This window comes from Hemiscyllium ocellatum, chromosome 4 (assembly GCF_020745735.1).
Source record: "Hemiscyllium ocellatum isolate sHemOce1 chromosome 4, sHemOce1.pat.X.cur, whole genome shotgun sequence".
NCBI lineage: Eukaryota > Metazoa > Chordata > Chondrichthyes > Orectolobiformes > Hemiscylliidae > Hemiscyllium > Hemiscyllium ocellatum.
In genome coordinates this window covers 128,603,165-128,622,207 of record NC_083404.1, presented here as the reverse complement: position 1 = coordinate 128,622,207, position 19,043 = coordinate 128,603,165, and positions in this window count along the sequence as shown.

The following is a 19,043-nucleotide window of genomic DNA, read 5'->3' as shown; positions in this document are numbered from 1 at the left end:
TCCACCACCGTCTGGATGGAAAGATGTTTCCTCAACCCCCTCTGAACCTCCTGCCTTTCCCCTTAAAATTATACCCCCTCATTATTGAACATTTAATGAAAGGGAACAACGGCTTCCAATTCAACCTGTCCACGTACCTCATAATCTTATACACTTCCATCCTGTCCCCCCCCCCCAACCCACGTTTCTGCTCAAAACAAAACAGGCCAAGCCTATCCAACCTCACTCCATAGCTAACTGCTCTATCCCAGGCAATGTTCTGGTGAATCCCCTCTGCACACATTCCAGTGCAATCACATCCTTCCTATAGTGAGGTGAACAGAGTGACACACAGTACTCAAGCTGAAAAGGTTTGGTGAAAAATAATATATTTTCTTTATTTGAAGATCAGGCTATATAATGGTGGAAGGGTCTGTCTCAAATTTTGACTTTAACTCCTACTGCTTCTACACTGAGTATATCACGGGACTACGACACCACTTCCTGTAATTTTTAATGACTAAAAACAGTTTAAAATACACCCCGTTAAAGCTGCAGAAATCATACCACAGCATACCCTTTTTTTTCTAAACTAAAGTTCACAGACCTTTGTTTTACATGGAACAAGAGAAAATAAATCTGTAATGAATCAATTTTATGAGCAATAAATTTATATGTCTCTGAAATGCCTCAATGATCCATTTAGATTCAGTTATAGTATTTTTTTGCTGGAGACTGCTGTGTGTTTTCAGAATGCTGGTTAATGGTGCTTTGTTCCTGTCACTTTGATCCACTATATGATTACTTAATATTTCTGATTGTGATTTTCTCCTGATTTGACATCTCTTTCATTGCACTGGTCTGATACTTGGTATAGTGTAGGTTTTGGGAATATGCTGAACATTTCTGTTGGATTAATGTGTCATTAGATGGGTGTTGTCTGTCCAGGTTGAGTAATTCCTTACCAGAATGCTGGTCATGGTTATCTTTCATCTCCTCTTATTTTTTGAATAATACACTCTGTGTTGCTGGGAGGATCGATGAGTGATGATTGGGGGCATTTGTCAGTGCTTGTCTGCTGCATATTACTTCATGTATTGGTTCTACAATATGATAAAATATTCAAGTTCCGAATGGCTACGTTTATTCACTTCAAACTGCTATTTAGCCAGTTGGTGGAACATCTGTATTGCAGAGTTATTTGCTTATCTTTCAGGGTAAACAGTATATGCAGTCATTGCGGTCTGTATTCATGCTCATTGTCATTGACTTTATGTTAGCTCGGTTGGTGACTGAGGACAGGACTTTGCAAAGTGGTAGGCCCATGGTCACTAGAGGCATCTCAGTGACCAAGGTGAGTTATTGCCTTGAAAGTTGTATGTAATAGATTCCAGGGATAGAATCTCTGAATCATTATAAATGGTTTGGCTGGTTGCTTGAATCATTACTTTCCACTTCTGTGAGTATGCACATTTTAGTGTATGAAATACAAAGCTGTTTGCACCCCCACTGGTAGCCAGTTTTGAATATAGGATACGCTGAGTCTTCATCTGTGGGCATTTATTCTGAATAGGAGACAATACTTCTGCTACTTGCTGCATTGATGTCCCAGAATGGGGTATAGGATAACATTCTGACAGAGTTTTATTATTCCATTGCATGTCAGCTCACTATTTCTCCCATATATGAAAGTTTGAAGCTTGCAGACTTCTTGACAAATCTTCAATTTCTCATGGTGCCACTAACTTGTATTCTTCCCTTTCAAATTAACTAATTAATTGCAAGACAAAGATTAAAGAGTTTTGAGAAGATTTGTAGCTCAGGTTGAGGTTCTGGATGTAGGTTTTCTTGCTGAGCAGGAAGGTTCATTTTCAGATGTTTGTTACAGTTACACTTCTTGCATTGTATTTTGTAAATTACATCTGTTTTGCTTGTTGTCTGTTTAGGATCTTTCAAGCTCATTAACTGCTGTTTTAGTGCTTTGGTGGATTTGTGGGCTACCTTGATACCAAGGGGTCTGAGTAGTCTGGCAGTCATTTCTGAAATGTCTTTGATGTAGGGGAGAGTAGCTAGAGTTTCTGGACAGGTTTTGTCTACTTTATGGGTTTGTTGCTGAGCAGCTAATGAACTTGAAAGACCCTATACAGACAACAAACTAATGTCATTTACAAAATACCATGCACGACCTGTAACAACCACTATATTGGACAAATAGGCAGAAAACTAGCCACCAGGATACATGAACATCAACTAGTCACAAAATGACATGACCCTCCCTCACTAGTATCCTCACACACAGATAAGGAAGGACACCACTTCGACTTGGACAGCACATCCATCCTAGGACAAACCAAAACGAGACACGTATGAGAATTCCTAGAAACATGGCATTCCAACTGGAACTCTACCAACAATCACATTTTGTTGGACCCTATTTACCAACCCCTGAGAAGAACAACAGGAAATGACATCACCATAGGAAATGACATCCACCAACCCAAAAAAAACCCAAAAATATAAGTAGAAAGCAGGGATCATTAGCAGTGCTTCGTCCAGAGGCTCACTGAAGATGTTACCTAGTAGGGTGACGAAACATTTGAAAATGAACCTTCCAGCTCAGCGAGCAAACCTACATCCAGTACAAAGATTGGTATAACAATAATGTGGTTTCTGAATTTGCTAAAATGAGTATTACTATATACAAGTAGTGTTAGTTGGGAAGCTAAATATCTCCAACTGACGTCCACCTTTGCTGCTTATGGACAGAGTACACATTAGGTGTTCACAGCATCACATCCTGTTGAGGTGGTAAGTAATTGACAGTCGTTCAAAATATTTCCTTGAAGCTGTATACACATCATATCACAACAAATGGTGAAATAGTGTAAATTTCTTTTGTTTCTTATTCATTTATGGAATATGGGTGTAATTGGTAGCATGGCATTTACACATCCCTTATTGCCCTGGAGAATGTGGTGATGAGCTGCCCCTCCTGAACATCTATAGCCCTTCGGGTGTAGGTGGACCTATAGAAGAAGAAAGTTTTAGAATCGAGAATTGTGGGCGGCACGGTGGCACAGTGGTAGAAGAAGAAAGTTTTAGAATCGAGAATTGTGGGCGGCACGGTGGCACAGTGGTTAGCATTGCTGCCTCACAGCGCCTGTAGACCCGGGTTCAATTCCCGACTCAGGCGACTGACTGTGTGGAGTTTGCACGTTCTCCCCGTGTCTGCGTGGGTTTCCTCCGGGTGCTCCGGTTTCCTCCCACAGTCCAAAGATGTGCTGGTTAGGTGAATTGGCCATGCTAAATTGCCCGTAGTGTTAGGTAAGGGGTAAATGTAGGGGTATGGGTGGGTTGCGCTTCGGCGGGTCGGCGTGGACTTGTTGGGCCGAAGGGCCTGTTTCCACACTGTAAGTCTAATCTAAAAAAAATAAACCTAGATGCCAGGGATAAACTTCAATGTGACATCGCTTGTGGTTTGGTCAATAACCCTCTCACCTCATGAAGGTTATCAGTTCATATTGCACATTAGAGATTACTGAAGGAACAGTGATATATTTCCAAGTCAGTATGATGAGTGATGTGGAGGCCAAATTACAGGTGGTTGTGTCCCATATGTCTGCTGCTCATGTCCTTCAGGATTGTTGTGGTGCTGGGTTTAAAAGGTATATTTTCTGACGACCTTTGGTGAGCTATTGCAATGCATCTTGTGGCTGGATTCTTGAGTGTTGTTGGAGGCAAGCGGACAGAAATCTGAATCAGTGTGAGAAAATACATTTTAAAATTTCATAAAATAGGACACATTTTCATTCATAAAACAGGTGCATAGAAAATTTCTTTTATTAATTTCTAGCAATAAAAGGTTAAAAATTGAGATTAGCAACCATGCAGAATACACTATGATTCATTACATTATTCTGGAAATAAAATCATCTTCTCAGTCAAGCAGATTTTAACTTTACTTGGATTTATGCTTGGTCAATATTGAACTCTAGCTGAAAATATGGTGCTGGAAAGGCGCAGCAGGTCAGGCAGCATCCAAGGAGCAGGAGAATTGACGTTTCGGGCATGAGCCCTTCTTCAACAATATTGAACTTTTCTGACATGGACTGAAATGGATAGTTCCAGTTAAAGTTGTTTGGGTCAAATATCCTCCTGTAAAAAATGAGGTCTGCAGATGCTGGAGATCACAGCTGCAAATGTGTTGCTGGTCAAAGCACAGCAGGTTAGGCAGCATCTCAGGAATAGAGAATTCGACGTTTCGAGCATAAGCCCTTCTATCCTCCTGCTAAACTATAACTACAGTGGTTCCTAATGCTTTTAGGCTTTCATCTAAGGCTAGCTGAATGATGACATACAGGATTTGCAAAAAAGGTAATGATGTTGTGACTCTAATTGCAATGGAATGGCAAACCCAAAATAGTGTGGTATTTTCAAATAAGGGTAATATCCAGCAAAACAACAAAGATGCTTCCTTGCAAAAATGAAATTGATATATTTTTCTCATGATCGTGAGCTGAATGGGGGAATAATGCAAAAGGGGGAGAAAAGGGCTTTGTATTTGTGTAACCAAGATTTTATTCTCAATCTCTATTGTGCAATATGAACTGACAACCTTCAGGAGGTGAGAGAGCTATTGACCAAACCACAACCGACGACACATTGAAGTTTATCCCTGGCATCTCGGTTTACTTCTGTTGAGAGCATTTGCAATCAGGATATTTTCTTGGAAAAGCCACGAGTGACTTTTGTAAAGCTCTCCAGCCTAACTCTTCAGTTCACAGGTTGGTGCAACATCAAGGGCCATAGGGCCTGTTCTGTGCTGCATTGTTCTATGTAACAATGTCCAATGTCAAACTGCATTTTAATCCTAAAAATAAGCGGCAACTTCTTCAGTGTCAGAAACTTCATCATATGCAGGCAGATCCTGTCTTTTGCAGACTAATTTAGATTATCATTAAACTGTACCAGTTCAGTTGGGATATTATTCACAGCAAGTAACACACAACATTAATAGTTTTTTTTGTACTAGCTGAAGTGATGGATCCCAGGAGACAATTTAAAGTGTATGGCAGATGAAACAATATCTTTTGTATTGAGAGCAAAGCTTTATAACCTCAGTAGCTTTAGTGAATGTGACCTTGAAACATCTTTACATTGAAACTTCCTCCCATTCTGTTAAGGCAATGTGATATTTGGATAAAACCTTTGCAGCTGACATTTCTCGAAAAAAACACAACTGCTTCTTATCATCCTAGATTTATTTTCTACAGTAATTCTTTAAATGCTGAGCTGATTGTTCTCTACTGCTTTAAATCAGTTTTCAATGGTTAGGATTGCCGCTAAGTCTGTTATATAATTGTGTTGGGTCTATTAGTATGTCTTCAAGTCACTGGACCCAAAACGTTAATTCTGATTTCTCCCAACAGATTCTGCCCTCAGCCTCATCCAGACAGGTTGAAAAATCTCAAAGCTGTTGGACAGGACAAAGATGCTGAGAGGTTGTTTCTTGTAGTCAGAGAATCTAGGTCAATCCATCAGGATGAACGGTCAGTCATTTAGCATTGAGATGAGAAGAAATTTCTTCACTCAAATTTTTCGAAATTCTCTATCCCTGGTGGTTGGATACTCAGTCACCTGAATACATTCAAGACAGAGGTTAATACATTTTTGGAGACAAAAAGCTGTAGGCAGTGTGCAGGAAAGTGGAATTGATGTCAAAGATTAGCTGTGAACTAATTGAATGGTGGAGGAGATCCAAAGGCCGTATGAGAATGTAAATAGAAAGATCGTAAAGGGAAACCATAGTTGCCACTTATCTTGTGCAAAGCCCTGTTTGATTCATTGTTAAGATATCTGAATATTTAGAAAATATATGTTTCTTATAAATCTGTTGAAGTTTTAAGAAATTGTTTTTTTAAGGCCATATCCAATACATTAAATAATCCATTGAGAGTCCATTGAGCAATTACCATTTCTGTAAAACGTGAAGAAACTGTTTTCGGAGGGATCTTGGTGGATGAAACCAATGGTTTATGACATTGTGACCAAGAATTGTACATGAATATTCAATGTAATTGACAGATGTAAAGTAAGCCTTTGAACCCTCTCCTTTGGGTACCATTGCTGCTAAAGGCTTTAGTAATGACTAACAACAGCTAATGCAATACATAATATCCATCCTGTAATACCAGTGGGAGGTTGGTAAGTACTGTACATTATATTTATCACCTGCCCTACTACCGGCAGAAGATTTTAAAAGGCCAGAATTGTGTGACCGCTTGTGAATATGATGGATGAAGAGCTGCTTCTCCTCTGCCCTACCCCACAGTTTTAAAATGCTCCTGACCTGAAGATACTGATTAATTTAGAAGTTTATTCCACAGTTGCAGTGTCTCTTCCCCTTACTCCCAACTCTGATGCAAACAGCCATTCGCTTGTGCTTAGATAGTGAAGCCACTTATTTGCAGAAGTTGAACCCAGTGTTGTTCTGAAAACGTCTGCAAATAAACATTTCTCAAAGAGCTCAGCAGACAGTAACCAACAGTAAGAACACTGACTCTTCAGTGAGTTTGTCAACTTTGCGTCTGAACCAGGTGCTGGCAAAGGAGAATGGCTATCTCAGAAGAAGCTGCAGCCCTCAGTCTCATCCAGACAGACTGAAACAACCTCAATCCTATTGGACAACTGCAACAGCTGAGGGTCCTGTGCTCCTGTCCTTTGACTCTCCTTACCTGCCTCACTCCTGTCCAGGATGACTGACCATATCAGAAACACCCTATTCTAAGGGATGTGAACACCTCATTGTAGAAAACATCCAGGTAATTTTCCTCATCCTAGGTTATAATGCCTGCAGTGACTGCACCTACATTCTAAGCCAAAGCTCCTGAAGTCACAAATAGTTACTGCAGATATGTTTGCCTTGGACCACACTGGCATTGATGAGCTTGCACATATGATGTACACTGTTCTGAAGAGGGGTCACTGGACCCAAAACCTTAATTCTGCTTTCACTCCACAGATGCTGCCAGACCTGCTGAGATTTTCCAGCAATTTCTGTTTTTAATAAGTCAAAGGACTCGCCAGGTTTCTGTACTTGGCAATAAAATAGCTGTTCATTATGAGCAAATTGTCTTCAGCCAATGGCAGTTAGTAAATATAAATTGTCAATTTATAATTCAACAACTTAACATGTATCCCTTCATAAATTTCCCCTTCACAACCGACACACAAAGACAGACAAGGCAAAGATATTAAGGGTGGAAAAAAAGATTAAAAAACACAATTCAATAGCACCGGTCTGACCACAGAGCTTAATAAGTTGCTTTTGAATTCCTTTATTGCTGTTTGCTGTTGACACAAGCTTATTTGCACACTGATGCTCTCTTTTCTTCAACAACAAGTGTTGTCAAACCATTTTCCTTTAGTTCAGAGCTGACAGACTTGGTGGTGTCTGCTTCTGCTGTGACTGATCCACAAAAATGCTACACCGTATACAACTCAGAATACATTCCAGCAAATACGTCTTTTTAAAACTGCAGCCGTTTCATTATACCGACTCCTTTGAGTTTAAGGAATATCTTCCGCAAATGTGGGAGTGTTTTAAGTGATTTTAAGTTGATTAGAGAGCAGGCCGGCATGTTCCTGTGGCAATGAAGAATTGGAATGGCAGAATTCGGGTGACAATAGAAATTATCAGTTGAGAGTGTGGTGCTGGAAAGGCACAGCAGGCCAGGCAGCATCTGAGGAGCAGGAGGATAGACGTTTCGGGCATGAGCCTGATGAAGATTGGTTCTTCTGCTCCTCGGATGCTGCCTGACCTGCTGTGCCTTTCCAGCACCACACTCTCAACTCTAATCTCCAGCATCGGCAGTCCTCATTTTCACCTAATAGAAATTATCAGCTGAGTTAAATAAAAAGGAAGCATACCTAAGGTCCAGGTGATTAAAAATAGACAGAATCTTTGAAGAATATAGTGAAAGTAGGAAGGTGCTCATATGGGAGTTTGAAGGGCTAAAAGGGAATATGAAATGTCCTGGGCCAGCAGAAGTGAGGAGAATTCCAAGGCATTTCATACATATATTAGGACCAAGAGGGTAGCTAGAGAAAGAATAGGGCCACTCAAGGGTGAAGGACAGAGGTTATGTGTGCAGCCAGAGGAAATGGGTGAGATCTTAATGGGTACTTTACATCCATATTCACCAAAGAGAGGGCTGTGAGGGATGTTGGGGTTAGCGAAAAGTGTGTGAATACTCTCAGGCAGGTTAACATAATGAAGGAGGAAGTGTTGAGTGTCTTGAAATAGATTAAGTTAGTCAAGTCCCCTGGGCCAGATGAGATCTACCCCAGGATACTGTGGGAGGCAAGGGAGGAAATTACTGGGACCTTAACAGTTATCTTTGCATCCTCTTTGACCTCAGGTGAGGTTCCGGAAGACTGAAAAATGGCCAATGATTTTTTTTGTTGAAGAAGGGAAACCGAGATAATTCGAGTAATTATAAGCCAAGTCAGCCTGATGACAGTGGTGGGGAAGCTATTGGAGAAGATACTGAGAGACAAGAATTATTCATATTTGGAAGTGAATGGAAGTGATGGTCAGCATTGATTTGTGGGGGCAAGGTCATGTTTCACCAATTTGATTGATTCTTTTAAGGAGATTACAAGATTAATTGCTAAGGGAAGGGCAGTGGGTGTTGTCTACATGGACTTTAGTAGGGCTTTTGCTAAGATACTTCATGGCAGGCTGGTACAGAGTCTCATGGGATCTGCGTGAGTCAGCTAAATGGATACAGAACTGGCTTAGTCACAGAAGAGAGCGTAATGGAGGAATGGAGATCACTAACTAGTAGTGTTCCACAGGGATCAGTGCTGGGACCTTTGTTGTTTGGAGGAAAATGTAGATGGTCTGATTAGTAAGTTTGCGGATGAGTCTAAAATTGGCTGACTTACCAATAGTGAGGAGGATTGTCAAAGGATACAGCAGGATATAAACAGATTGCAGATTTAGGCAGAGAAATGTGGGCGGCACGGTGGCACAGTGGTTAGCACTGCTACCTCACAGCGCCAGAGACCCGGGTTCAATTCCCACCTCAGGCGACTGACTGTGTGGAGTTTACACATTCTCCCCGTAAATGCGTGGGTTTCCTCCGGGTGCTCCGGTTTCCTCCCACAGTCCAAAAATGTGCAGGTTAGGTGAATTGGCCATGCTAAATTGCCCGTAGTGTTAGGTGAAGGGGTAAATGTAGGGGAATGGGTCTGGGTGGGTGCGCTTCGGCGGGTCGGTGTGGACTTGTTAGGCCTGTTTCCACACTGTAAGTAATCTAATCAAAAAATCTGGGGTGATGCACTTTGAAAGATCAAATTCAGGTGCAAATTATCCAAAAGTGGCAGAATGTTTAGGAGCATTGACATACTGAGGGATCTGGGTGTACAGATCCCTGAAAGTGGCAATACAAGTGGATTAAGTGGTGGTCACGAAGGCATATGGCACACTTACCTTCATTGGCCAGGGCACCAAATATAAAAATTGGCAAGTTACATTGCAGCTGTATAAAACTTTAGTTAGGCCACATTTGGTATATTGGGTGCAGTTCTGGTTATCACACTATCAGAAGGACATGGATGCTTTGGAAAGGGTGCAGAGAAGGTTTACCAGGATGGTAACTAAAACCTTTAGTTATGAGAAGACGTCAGATAAATTCGGATTGTTTTCACTGGACACACGAAGACTGAGGGCCAACCTAAGAGAAACCTACAAAAGAGAGGCATAGGTAGGATAGATAGTCAGAGGCTTTTTCCCAGGGTGGAAAGGTCAACTACAAGAGGGCATAGGTTCAAGGTGAAAAGGGGAAATGTTGAGGAGAGAAGTGCAGGGAAGGTGTTTGACAGAAGGTGGTGGGTGCCTGGATCTCACTGCAGTAAGTTTGAGATCTTTACCTTGATATATACATGGACAGGAGGAGAATACAGAGATTGACCCCATGTGTGGACAATAAGTAGTGGATCTAAGTAAGGAATAGGAATCACTGCAGGCTTGGTGGGCTGCAAGGCGTGTTCTTGTGTTGTTTTGTACAAATAAAATAAAAGGATATGGTCTTTATATGCCTCCGCCTTCAGCAGCAATGAAATGCAATTCCAAAATGTATTTCATCACAAGGTATGTCACATGAATACATAGACAATAGATGCAGAAGTAGGCCATTCGGCCCTTCGAGTCTACACCACGATTCAATTTCAGTATCCCACTTCAGCTTTCTCTCCAAACCCCTTTGTCCCTTTAGCTGCAAGGGCTACATCCAACTCCTGTGTGAATATATCTAATGAACTGGCACCACCAACTTCCTGTGGGAGAGAATTCCACACGTTCTGAACTCTCTGAGTGAGGACATTCTTTCTCATCTCAGTCCAGAATGGCTTGCCCCTTATTTTTAGACTGTGACCCCTAGGTCTGGATTTCCCCAACATCTGGAACATTCAGCCTCCTGAACATCTAGCCTGTCCATTCCCATCAGGATGTCATGTGTTTCTATGAGATCCGCCCTCATTCTTCTCAATTCAGCGAGTACAAGCCCAGTTGATCAAGTGTTTCTTCACATGTCAGTCCTGCCGTCCCGGGAATCAGTCTGGTGAACTTTCGCTGGACTCCCTCAACAACCGGAATGTCCTTCCTCAGACTAGGAGGCTAAAACTGCACACAATATTCAAGGCATGGCCTCACCAAGGCCCTATATAACTGCAGCAAGACATCCCGCTCCTATTCTCAAATCCTCTAACTATGAATGCCAGCATGCTATAGCTTTCCTCACCGCCAACTGCACCTGCATGCCAACCTTCAGTGACTGTTCCACCCTGACACCCAGGTCTTTCGCACCTCATCTTTTTCCTAAACTGCCACCATTCAGGTAATGCTCTGCTTTTTTGTGCATTTATCCACATTATATTGCATTGCAAAGTATTTGCCCACTCAGCCAGTCTGTCCAAGTCACCCTGCAGTCTCTTAGCATCCTCCTCACAGCAAACACTGCCACCCAGCTTAGTGTTATCTACAAATTTGGAGAAATTGCAGTCAATTCCTTCATCCAAATCATTAATGTATATTGTGAACAGCTGGCATCCCAGCACTAAACCCTGCGGTACCCCACTTGTCACTGCCTGCCACTCTAAAAAGGACCCGTTTATTCCAACTCTCTGCCTCCTGTCTGCCACAACAATACATTACCTCCGAAACCATGAGCTTTCATTTTGTTTACTAATCTTCTATCTGGAGCTCTGTCAAAAGCCTTTTGAAAGTCCAGATACATAACATCTCCCGATTTACCCTTGTCCACTCTACTAGTCACATTCTCAAAAAATTTCAGAAGATTTGTCAAGCGTGATTTCCCTTTAATGAATCCATGCTGACGAGGACTGATGCTGTCACTGCTTTCTGATTGCTCAGCTGTTACGTCCTTAAGAATTGACTCCAACATTTTCCTCAGCATCAATGCCAGGCTAACCAACCTATAATTCCCCATTTTCTCTCTCCCTCCTTTTTTAAAGCATTGGGGGAGGGGATGGTGACATTAACACATAGACAACAAAAATAAGAACTACATTCATTTATCTCCTCCTTCTGCAAATATTATAGAATCTTTTAGCATTCCTTAAACATATAACTTATTTAATCATTTTACGTTCAGGACAAGACGTCTGTGATCACATTATCTTTACCAGCAATGTGAAAATCTTTATATTGAATGGCTGAATCAATAGACTCTAACTGAACAGTCTTGCATTTTGAGTTTTAAACTTTTCCATGAACTCCAGTGCATTATGGTCATATATATTAATGTTCCATTGCCATCATGTTAGACACAGACTTCAGAGTGTCAAAAAACCAGAAATAATCCCAAAGTTTATCCGTCCATGGTAGTGTAGTTCCTTTGATGTTAGTTTAATTTCTTGGAAAAATATTTTGTTGGTTTCTCTACTCATGACTCATCATTTTGCAAAAAAACTGCATCTGTCTACAATTTACTAACATCAACTGCCATTTTAAAAGTCACAGACAGCTAGCACTGGATCATTTGTCATGTTTACCTTCAGCTTCTCATAGACTGCTTGGAATTCTGTGGATCATACCATTTTTGTCTGTTTCTGTACCGAGGATAGTCAGGTTAAAAGTCCAGTGATCATATTGATGTTAGGCACAGATTTCTGATAAAACCCACAAACTCCTAAACATCTCACCACTAGCCATTGTTCTACAATATGTCACAATCACAAAATCGTGAACCTTGGCAGCACAGAAGCAGGCTTTTTGGCCCATTGTGTCTGTATTAGTCATCAAGCAGCTATCTACTCTCTGAGGAAGGGTCACTGGATCCGAAATGTTAACTCTGATTTCTGTCTACAGATGCTGGCAGACCTGCTGAGCTTTGCCAGCAATTTGTGTTTTTGTATCTACCTACTCTTGTCCTATTTTCCAGCATTTGGCCAATAGCCGTGGATGCTTCAAATGATCACCTAGTTACTTCTTAATATTGTGATAGTTTCACCTCCACCGTCCTTTCAGGCAGTGAGTTTCAGATGCTCACCCTCTGGGTGAAAAATTCTTCTTGAAATCCTCTTTAATCCTCCCGCCCTTTATGTTAAATCTCTGCCCCTGGTTATTGATCCCTCTACTAACAGGAACATTTCTTTCAGTCTCCTCTATTTATGCTCTTCATAATTTTGTACACATTGATCACAACAACCCCCCACTCTGGCTCAGCCTTCTCTGTTCTAAGGACAACATCCTTAACCTACTTAGCCTCTCTTTGTATCTGAACTGCTGCAGACAACATCCTGGTGAATCTCTTCTGTACTCTCTCCAGTACAATCACATCCTTCCTACAGTGTGGTGACTAGAACTGAACACATTATTCCAGCTGTGGCATAACTAACATTGATAGAGCTCTATCATAGTGTCCTTGATCTTTTATTCAATAGCTTGACTAATAAAGGAAATTATCCCACATCTGTCTTAATTACCTTACTTACCTGTCCTGTGGCCTTCAATGATTTGTAGACATGCACACTAACTGGAATCCCACCATTCATTGTGTTCTCCCTTGCCCTGTTACTACTCTTAGAATGCATCATCTCACACTTGTCAGGGTAAAGTTCCACTTGTCATTGCCCTTCCCATCTAACCAGTCCATCTACATTGTCCTGTAGTCTAAGGCTTTGTTCATCTCTATTTACCACACAATGAATTTTCATGTCATCTGCCAACTTACTGATAATATTTCCTACATTCAAGTCTAGATCATCAACGTACACTACAGATAGTGAGAGAGACAGTACTGAACCCCACGGTATGTAACTGGACACAGGCTTCCAATTATAAATGCAACCTTTGACCATTACCCTTTGCCTCCAGCCAATTTTGGATCCAATATGCCAACTTGCTTTGAATCCCATGGACTCTTACCTTCTTAAACAGTCACCTTGTAGACATCGTCAAGAGATTATTGAAGTTCATCAAGACCACACTCACTGCATTGGCTCTTATCTTGACATCTAGTCAATTCCTCCAAAAAAGCACAAATCCCTGACAAGGCTAAGCTGACTATTCTCAATTAAACTTTGTTTCTCTAAGTGGAGATCAATTTTGTCCCTCAGAATTTTCCAATTAGTTTCCCTACCACTGATGTTTGACTCGCTCGTCCATATTTTCCTGGTTTGGTCCTCTGCCCTTCTTGAATAATGGTACTCCATCAGCTATTTTCCAGACCTTTGGCCCTTCTCTTTTGTTTATTCAGGATTTGACAGGCCCACTGTCATTTCCTGTTCTGCCTTCTGTACAGCAGTTTGGGATATAACTTAGGGGTGGTTTCCAATTTTAAGCTCTTTAAAACTGATAATGCCTCTTCCTCTTTGTCGTAATTTGTTCAAGAGTATCACAGTCATCTTCCCTGATTTCCATAACTATATCATTCCTGTCTATCGTGAATACAGATATACAATACTCATTTTTTTTGGATTTTCAAAAGGCTATTGATAATGTCTCAAAAAAGAGATTAGCCTGAAATATTAAAGTTCATGGGATTGGAACTCGTACTGAAATGGATAGAGAACTGGTTCGCTGACAGGAAACAAAGTAACAATAAATGGATTTTTGTCTGAGTGGCTGGCAATAGCAGGGATACAGGGGTATAGCAGGGATATAGGGGTATAGCAGGGATACAGGGGTATAGCAGGGATATAGGGGTATAGCAGGGATATAGGGGTATAGCAGGGATCAGGGTTTGGCCCCTAGATATCCACAATGCATGTTAATGATTTGGATGAGCGAATTACATTTAATATCTCCAAGTTTGCAGATGACATAAAGTGGGGTGGGAGAGTATGCTGTGAGAAGAATGAACAGATGCTACAATGTGGTTTGGATAAGTAAGTGAGTAGGTACATGGCAAATGGCAAATGGGATACATGTAAGGTTATTCACTTTTGTATCAAAAACAGGATTCATTATTTGAATGGCAATAAAGTGAGAAGGAGTTGGTACAACGAGACGTGGGTGTCTTTGCACACCAATAAGCTGCAGGAGGCAGTGAGGATGCAAATGGAATGTTAGCCTCACAGTGAAAGGATTCGAGCACAGGAGCAGCAATGTCTTGCCACAGTTGTACAGGGCATTGATAGCACCACACCTGATGTATTATGTGCAATTTGGATTCTTTACCTGATGTTCAGGCTATGAAAGAAATGCAAAAAAAGGATTACCAGGCTGATTCCTTGGAGTTGGGGCTGATCTACAACAGGGAAAGTGGCCTGGTAAGAACTATATTCATGTGAGTTTAGAAGAGTGAAGGGGGACTTGCTAGAAACCTATAAAATTCTGTCAGGATTCAATAGGGTAGAACTAAGGAGCCAAGATCCAAGGGTTATAGCCTAAGGATAAGGGGTAGGCATTTTAGGATAGACATGCCTAGCCCTTCACCTAGACATGTGGTGAGCCTATGAAATTCTCTGCCATAGGAAACTGTTGAGGCCAAAAATAGTGAATACTTTCAAGAAATATGTAGATATATTTCTTCAGGCTGAAGAGATCAAAGAATATGGGGAAAAAGCAAGAACATCATACAGTGTAGGATGATTAGCCATGATCATATAGAATGGTGGAGCAGATTTGAAAGATTGAATGGCTTACTCTTGCTGCTACATTCTATGTTTCTATGTTCTGTGTTTCTATTTAAAGCCTCACAGTTTGCCACACAAGTTCCTAATGAGCCCATTCTTTTCCTGGATATGCTGTTTCCTCTAATATACTTACTAAATATCTTTTGATTATTTTCTTTATTTTATCTGCCATTGTTCTTTCATGACCCCCCCCCCCTTTATTTTCCTAATTTGTTTTTTAAGTAAACCCTTACACTTTTTATATGCCTATAGAGATTGTAGCCTTCTGAGTGTTTCATTAAACCCTGTACTTTCGCTGCTCTTGGCAACACTTGCCCTTGTAGTATGATATGTCCTGGGCAATTTACTATATTTTTGCAAATTCATTTTTGGTTAGATTTATCACTAAGTCAGCTGACTGCATTAAAAATCACACTACACCAGGTTATAGTCCAACTGGTTTAATTGGAAGCACTAGCTTTTGGAGCATCACTCCTTCATCAGGTGGTTGTGGAGGACACAATTGTAAGACACAGAATTTAAGCACTTGCTGAAATGGGTTCTCTAACTGGTTTATGTATTCTTCTCATGTGGTATATCACCTAAATAAACTTCACAGAAAGGTACTTCAACTACAACTTGATTCATAAGTCTTTGGAATGTTACTCAAGACTTTTAAAAAATAAATGCTGTGATTCTATATTGATATAATCCATTTGGTGTGATAAAGGTCCTTCACTCTTGATGTTAATAGCACTTGACAATATTCCTCCAATAGATCAGTTTCAGAAAAATAAAGCCCTGAGAATCATGCCAATACAATCTTCGAAGTGAAGAATCTGCTTTCATGACAGTGTTTACTTTGTTGTAGTCTACAAAATGTAGACAATCCATTGGCTTAGGAATGAACACCATCAGTGAACTCTAGCTGCTTTGGCTAGGTTCAGTTAAGTGATTCTCCAACATTTATTGAATTTCTGTTTCTAACTGAGCTTATTTTCATCAGATTTGATTCCCTTCAGTGTGGAAACAGTCCCTTTGGCCCAACCAGTCCACACCGACCCTCCGAAGAGTAACCCAACTAGACCCATTTCCCTCTGATTAATGCACCTAACACTATGGGCAATTTAGCGTGGTCGATTCACCTGACCTGCACATCTTTGGACTGTGGGAGGAAACCGGAGCACCCGAAGGAAACCCACACAGACACAGGGAGAATGTGCAAACTGCACACAGACAGTCGTCTGAGGCTGGAATCGATCCTGTGACCCTGGTGCTGCGAGGCAGCAGCGCTAACCACTGACCCACCCTTTCTCTGGGCTTAACCAATAAGTGTGCTGTTTTATCGTCACTACATCTCCTAAACATTATGTCTAGCTAACATCCTATGTCCAGGAATATCTTTATGATATACACACACACTCTTACATACTCACAGACTCACACAGACCCTCTCTCATACACATGCTCTCTCTCATCCACACACATATACAGCCCCACACACTCACACCCATGCACAACTTTCTCACAGGCTTACACTTCACACTCACACACTCATAATTTACCAAGCTTTCATACACGCAAAAACACACTCTTTCACGTTCATTCACACTCACGCACACACTCACATGTACTCTCTCTCTCTCTCTCCCCCTCTCTCTCTGTGTCTCTCTCTCTCTCATGCACATGCACACACATATAAGTCTATGGGTAAATTTGTATTTGCAGATATATTCTATTTTGTTCAAAAAATGAACAATCTGCAGGCAGTCAATGCAGGCAGTCAATCCCTGTAATATTTTGTAAATTCCACTTTGGAAATAGAACCAGTCTGACTCAAGATTGGGATACAGACAGACTAACCTCTCCCTTTTTATGCATTATCTGAGCTGAGATAGTACCTTTTGTTATAAAACACTAAGTTAACTCGAGAAGGTGACTTAATAGGTGATTTCCATATTAATGAACTGAAACCTGCTACCGATTCTAAAAAATGAAAGACTTAATAACAATCTAGGTTTGTTCAAAATATCATTTCAGTTGCATGACACTGTAATCTTTTTCTATAAATTCTGAGTCTTATGATCTTATTCTCCACAACCACCTGATGAAGGAGCAGCGCTCTGAAAGCCAGTGTTTCCAAATAAACCTGTTGGACTATAACCTAGTGTTGTGTGATTTTTAACTTTGTCCATCCCAATCCAACATTGGCTCCTACACATCATGTTTACGATTTTTGTTAGACTTCTTAGGAATCTTTATAGATCTTCCTCTTGTCTTTCCTTTAAATATAAAAGCACAAAGTAACAGTATTTCCATATTGATGAGTGACTTGCAAAAAGTTCATTCTATTGTTCCTTTTACCTCAATTAAATCGTCTCTGTCATCCTCCACTACTCCTACCACCTGACACATTTGCTCTTTCCTACCCTTTTCCCTGAGATGGTATTGCTTCAATATGCTTGTTTGATATAACCAATTCTTTTTCCTGTGATCAGGAGCATCTATCAGATAAGTTACTTTACTAACCCTCCTAACTGCAGTATGTTGTACAACTGAATTTCGCTTTCACAGGCTCACCATAAAAAGGCAATTGTGCCAATACTTTGTCTCCATGTGAAATGTTCTAGTCAAAGCATGTTTGGCAGCCATTCTTTCATTTTTGCTTGTGAAGTTTTTAAATCTGATGCAATTTTACACACTCTCTCAAAACTTGAACTTATAAAATAATTTGGTGGCAACGGTGGCTCAGTGGTTAGCACTGCTGCCTCACAGCACCAGGGTCCCAGATTCAATTCCAGCCTTGGGCGACTGTCTATGTGGAATTTGTACATTCTCCCTGTGTCTGTGTGGGTTTGTTCCGGCTTCCTCCCCACAGTCCAAAGATGTGCAGGTCAGGTGAATTGGCCATGCCAAATTGCCCATAGTGTTAGGTGCATTAGTCAGAGGGAAATGGGTCTGGGTGGGTTACTCTTTGCAGGGTCAGTGTGAACTGGTTGGGCTGAAGGGATCCACACTATGGGAATCTAATCTAAAACAAAACATTGAGGAGTCATCTTTCTGCTCTAAGAGTTTCTCCTTAATCAATTTTAATGGACCTCATATTCTATGGGCACAAATTAATTTGAAAGGACTAAATCCAATAGATTCATTTTAGGAATCTCTGGTAGCCAAAAGGAATAAATCTAACCCTTTGTCCTACTCCTGGGGGTTTTTGTAACAATATGTGTTAAATGTTGTTTTGAAAGTCTGATAGTATCTCTCCAAACCTCCCTGTATTTATGGATCATATGTGGTTGACTAGTACATCCCGAAAAATTTTAGGCATAAAGTTATAACCTTGATCAGATTGTATCTCAATCAGTAGGCCATAGTGAATATTATTGAGTAAGTTTTTCTACTAATGCCTTAGTTGCAATTGTCCTTAAAAGGAAGCTTCTGGAATTTGGGTTTTCATATGCATTATTGTAAGGATCTATTTCTATCCTCCTTATATTTTGGTTAATAGCCCCACAGAATCTACTAAAACTTAACTGGATGGTCCTTCAAAATGTGGTATTGGTATCAAAGATGCCATATTTTAGTATTCCTGCCACAGGAAATGTTATGTGCTATTCACAATATTTCTTACAAAAGCAGGGCAATGTCGCCATCTGATAAACAGCCATCTGTTCTGCAGGTCTGTGAAGGTGTCTCCTCATTAGAATACCATGCCTCATAGTACCAAGGACCTGGGTTTGATTCCGCCTTGGGTGACTGCGTGGAGTTTGCACATTCTCCCTGTGCCTGCGTGGGTTTCCTCTGGGTGCTCCGGCTTCCTTCCACAGTCCAAAAATGTGCAGGTTAGGTGAATTGGCCATGCTAAATTGCCCGTAGTGTTCAGGGATGTGTAGGCTAGGTGCATTAGTCAGGGGAAAATA